We start from the raw sequence: 5755 nt of genomic DNA, 5'->3' as shown, positions 1-5755 counted from the left end.
AATTATGGAATCTTTAGATTAATTACTGCTAGTACGATTCACTAGTATTACGAATACAAGTAACCTAGATCCGGGTCACTAGTGTAGTAAGACACTTTAGTGAATGTACTTTATATATAGTGATATATAGAACTGGACCAGATGTGATTTGTTAATACTTGTTTAAACACTATTTCACAGTATTAATCAAACACATCAAACGATGATCATATACATGATGATCTTAATCCCGAGGTTACTATGAACTCCTATATATGTCATCTGATCCTTTGATTCATGCGTTAAGGTTTGTCGGAATGATCAGGCTATGATATATATGGCTGGGAACATAGTTTAATAGATATGGAATCTATACCTTCTTATAGATTGAATAATGGTTCCCTATTGGGTTGACTTTTGGAACTAAAAGGTTATGAGCGCTCACGTCACAAACTTGCTGTGACACAACCTTCACTAGTAAAGTCAATGATACATTAGGAACAAGATATAGTTAAAAGGGTGAAACAATAATTTTATTCCCTTTTAATTATGAACCATTAATAGATGATTAACGTTGTATGTAATGATTATATCAATGAACACTTTATTCTTTGATAAAGTACTCATTAAATATATGTCTATAATTATCAAGAGTTCAATCTCATATTTATAGTGAAGTAATCATGAGAATAATAAATATGATTATTTAATCAAAGAGCTTTGATTAATAATCTAATATTTATTGGAGCTTAATATTATAGGTCCATAGGTCCCCAGGGTGGCTCTATCAATACCATATCAAGGTTAGAGTTGATACAAGGGTAAAACTGTAAATTGTAAATTTGAGAAGAATTTTATTCTTCGGGTCAAATATATAATTATATGATAATTGAGGTTGAATAATTAATTATGAATTAATTATTAAATTTTCAAAAATATGTTTATTGATTTAAATATATAATTTTGAAATATATAAATAAATTCATTAATTAATTTTTGAAATTAATTATTTTATTTGAGTGGGAGAAAATAAAATTGGTAAGTCAAAATAGTTTTTGATTTATTGAATTTTAAAAAAGATGATGATAATGATGATCATTAATTTGAATTTGAATTAAAAATTTTAATTTAGAAATATGGTTGTGATTTTTTCCTTAAAAAGATAATATCATATTTTATAGAAAGATTGATTTTAATTAAATAAATAAATAAAACAAAAATACAATATCCCTGAAAGAGAATACTGCTATATACGCATGACACAGTCTAGGGACTGTGGTGTAGCAGTGTACCTGATAAAGTATAAACATTGGTTTTATTTTATTTATTTAATTAATTAATAATTTGAAAATATAATTTTTTTTTCAAATTTGGTAAGTTAGATATTTACCTAAATCAATTCATATCATTATTATGAAATTATTAATATATTACTATTATTATTAGGAATAATAAGATAATATATAATCTCTCTCTCTATATATATATATTATGTAATAACAAGAAGAAAACAAGAGAGTGAAGAATTCAGAAATTTTTTTTAGAATTTGTCACATAAGAAATTGTCATCATCTTCTTCTTTTATTCTAACCCTTCTCAAACCATAATCCAAGTTCTCATGTGTTGAGATATACTTGTGATTTCTAAATTACAAACCTATGTTCTCTATGTGCCCACAGACATCTTAAGGTGTAGAGAACACTCCAGACGATCGTGGTTTGACTACTCAAAACATTGGATAGGAAGATCAATATATATACGAAAAGACTCAAGGACACTTGATAGGCTTCAAGAGGTAAATATTTTTGTTCTTGAATATTAGTATACATGTGCATATGATATATATTTAAGTATGTGTATATTTATATATATGTTTCACGATTAATAATATTGCATATTAATGTTTCTGTCTGGATGTTTTATTGAACATATAAATTGTTTATATGAGAGATGTAATTTTTTTTTTGTTTAATTAACTGGGCCCACCACGCCATTTTTCGCTATGCATTCTGATTGTTTTTCCAACAATTGGTTCCAGAGAAGGTCATTTGTAACGCCCTGGTTACCCCAGAACAGTTGCGGTGAACGGTGAACCAGATATTTGACTCATTGCCTGAGTCCTTTGGTTAAAAACATGTTCTAAGTGTTATTAACAGGCTAAGGTGAAAACCAATAAAAAGGAAATGATATGTTTTATTTAATACATAAAACTGTTCATGGGCCCACAAGAACATTTACAAGTTATTTACAACTCAAAAAGGTCATTACTGTTCCAAAATTTGAATCCCGCCGACCTAAGCGGCAAAAATAGGGTAAACCCCTTAGCTCCTCTGAGAACTCCTTGGCCGTGGTGGTCAAGCGGCCGCATATGTACATATCACCATCTAAGCTCTCCACTCAAGGCTGGGTAAGCTTTTCTTTCCCTTTACCTGCACCACATAGCACCCATGAGCCAAAGCCCAGCAAGAAAACACAGTATTGTATGTAAACATCATCAAATGATTATCATTATAATCACACAGAGCTCATAGCTCTCAAACAGATGAGTGAATATCACTTAAGGTTCTGGTAAACCATACTGAGTGACTGATGTAGAGTCCAAGAACTTTACTTAACTAGTTAGATAGTAGTATAATAGTAACAGTAGTAGTATTTTTATGCTGTGGACTTTGGTTCAGACCGGGATTTATTTGGACACTCAGAGTAACACTTGTAGATTTTCTAAGTTTAACCTATAGTTTAAGAATATTAATTTTAACCTAAGGTTTGATTAATATGACTGATATTGGTGGTGATAATTATTATATTATAAGGTTTAGATAGACCCAATGAGAAATTAACACTTGTCATGTGTATGTTTAATGACAATTAAGTATTTTTGAGGAATAAGTTTATTAAGAGTAATATTTGAATATCCTAGGGTCTGTCAGTAGCTTTGAAAACGTTAGAAGATTTAGTCAAGGTTGTTTACTCAATTCAAATTAAGCTAAAATTGTGTAATTTCGTGTTTAAATATTGAGCATATGCCGATATATCGCAGCTATAGGGGGCGATATATCGCAGTACGGGGATACGAAAAACACGAAACTTCGCACGATCGCCTCGGGCATGCTGGCCCAGGCGATATATCGCCTCCTTCAGTGCATTTTGAAAGTTTTTGAAAATGTTCTCAATTCAAATCTTTAACCTCTTGATAATTCCAGCATCTTTCTGAATGAGTCTTCAGCCTCTGCTGAACGATAATTCAAATATTTTTCACTTAAAAGCTATTATTTTTATTCAAGTTAAATGAAGATCTTTTCATTCTTGAACTCTATAAATAGGACCTAGTACCCAGCCATTTATTCATTCATCAAGTTAAGTTCAGAGGCTGCAAGTTGCTAGGTTATTTTTGAGAGTGTAAACACTTTGGTTGGGGATTATAAGCTTACCAAACACTTGGGAAGTAAGGTTTATAGCACATTTTTGTTCAAGGTTTAGATTGGTCATAGAAGCATTCAAGGTATTCCAAACTCTAGCTCATTTGGTATTTTTTCTCTTTAAGTTCTTGTAGTTTTCTATTCAGCACCCTAACTTTATTCTTTATTCTTGGATAAGAAATCTAAGATCTTGAACATAAGGTTTTTGGTAAGTATATTCTTAATGGTATATTTCTTCCATTCTTTTCATCTCATTCTCTTTAGTATACTCACCCTTCCATTCATGGTTTTTAGGAGTGTTCCAAAGTCCCGAAACTGTTCTCATATCTCGGTAATTTTGGTAAGGAAAATAGGATAGGATTTATGTGTAATGTGATATGATTTATATGTTATGATAAATGTTATCTTATGATTATGTGTTATGTAATATGCTATAATATGTATAATTGTAGACTTGGGCATATGACCCGTACAACTAACAAGCCCCAATAAATTTATGGGCATATGACTTGCTTAGCTAGCAAGCCCCACAAATCTAATGGGCATATGACTTGTTTGTTTATGGGACCCCAAGTAATAATGGCCATTATAGTATGTATGTGACATATGTGTTATGATATGTTTTATGTTACATTATGAAATTTATGTATATGGTTTATGTGTTAGATTTTCCTTGCTGGGCATTAGGCTCACTCCTTTTATGTTTATATGTGCAGGAAAATAGCTTTGGTGGCTGGAAAGGTTCTTGGTAGTTTGGGCATGTGTATTGAGGCAGAATGGAATCGAAGGGCCGAGAGTTCGATTCGAGGATGAAGTTTCTTTACTAATGGTTTTATGTGTATTTTTTCGCACTTTATTATGTAATCCCTTTTAATTACAATTATGTTATGTTTTGATTTTAAAACAATGGGATCCCATATCCTACTTTAAATTTTATGTAAGTTTAACATTTATTATTACAAGTTTTTAATAAAGTTATGATCATTTCACTTGTAAGTTTTATCAAAGGTTAGTGTCTATGTATAGTTATCGTTAATGGTCCAAAGTTTAGAGTAGTTGGGTCATTACAACTGACAAGCAGGTCACTAATTCAAACAGAAGAGTGGCTGCTGGGTAAGCCACTAGCCTTCAACAAATGAGAGACTGATGGGTAAGTCTTTATCTTAACAAAGTTATGATCATTTCACTTGTAAGTTTTATCAAAGGTTAGTGTCTATGTATAGTTATCGTTAATGGTCCAAAGTTTAGAGTAGTTGGGTCATTACAACTGACAAGCAGGTCACTAATTCAAACAGAAGAGTGGCTGCTGGGTAAGCCACTAGCCTTCAACAAATGAGAGACTGATGGGTAAGTCTTTATCTTAACAAATGAGTGACTGATGGGTAAGCCACACAAGCGCTTATAACATTCATCGAACTTGAGGTCTATCTGGCATTAATGCTCTTTGAGTCATCCAATGCAAAAAGTCGATTAGATCTAATCTTTATTGGCTTGCGTTGGACACACTAAGGCCGTCCTGACTAATGAGTCAGCGCTACGTGACCAGTGCCTAGTACCACTGTCGAACCTGACTAATAAGTCACAGCTTCACAGTTGATACTAGCACCTTTTCCAAATTTGACTAATGAGTTAGTACCATGCACAAGTGAGCAACATTTGCTAAGCATTCAATATTCAATCCATGTCCACATATACACAACCAACATGCCTCATGAATAACCGTGCATGTCACATATGGGGTGCAGTTTTCTTACCTCTGATTCGAGCTAGAATGAACAAAAGAACGACCCTTGAGAACGGTTTTGCTTTTAGTCCTTTAGCGGTTACCTAATCATAAGACATTAGAGGATACCATCAATATCATGATAATCAAAGGTTCTCAAACCAAGATTTAGCCTCCGAGACATCAATCCTTACTAATCCGGGTAGTAGGAGTGATCCCGAGGCCGAAAACCATGATCCCGGGGTCAAAACATGCAAATGGGCTCAACCCTGCTCAAGAGTCGCGGCCCTGGCACCTTGTGCCACGGCCCCCATAAAATCCAGAGGCAAGCGCCGCGACGCCCAACACCAAGGGCCGCGGTGCCCAGCGCAAACAAAACCCCCTCCCTCCTTCCTCATCGAGCAAGGGCTGCGGCGCCCAAGAACAGGGTCGCGGCCCCTAACCTTGGGCCATTCCCAAACGTGTTTTCAACTTCTCATAACCTCCAAAATCATACCTAAACATTCCCCAATCATCAAAACAAGGTTCCCAAGCTTCCCAATGCACCAAAACCCTCAAAACCCAGGGTTCAAACGAACCGAAAACTCAACAATTCACAAAGTCCAATTCAAAGCTTAGAAACTCTAAAAACTCA

At 33.8% G+C, this 5755-nt stretch overlaps 1 long non-coding RNA gene across 1 annotated transcript; it reads left to right on the top strand.

Moving 5' to 3' along the window:
* The first annotated feature begins 1480 nt into the window (after positions 1–1480).
* On the top strand, positions 1481–4387 carry LOC133816421 (uncharacterized). Its single transcript, XR_009885227.1, has 2 exons — positions 1481–1774; positions 4115–4387. It is a non-coding gene; the product is annotated as an uncharacterized LOC133816421 (long non-coding RNA).
* The last annotated feature ends 1368 nt before the right edge of the window (positions 4388–5755 follow it).

This window comes from Humulus lupulus, chromosome 2 (assembly GCF_963169125.1).
Source record: "Humulus lupulus chromosome 2, drHumLupu1.1, whole genome shotgun sequence".
Classification (NCBI taxonomy): Eukaryota; Viridiplantae; Streptophyta; class Magnoliopsida; order Rosales; family Cannabaceae; genus Humulus; species Humulus lupulus.
Note: the sequence above shows the minus strand (reverse complement) of the source record. Positions and strands in the feature narration are given on the sequence as shown.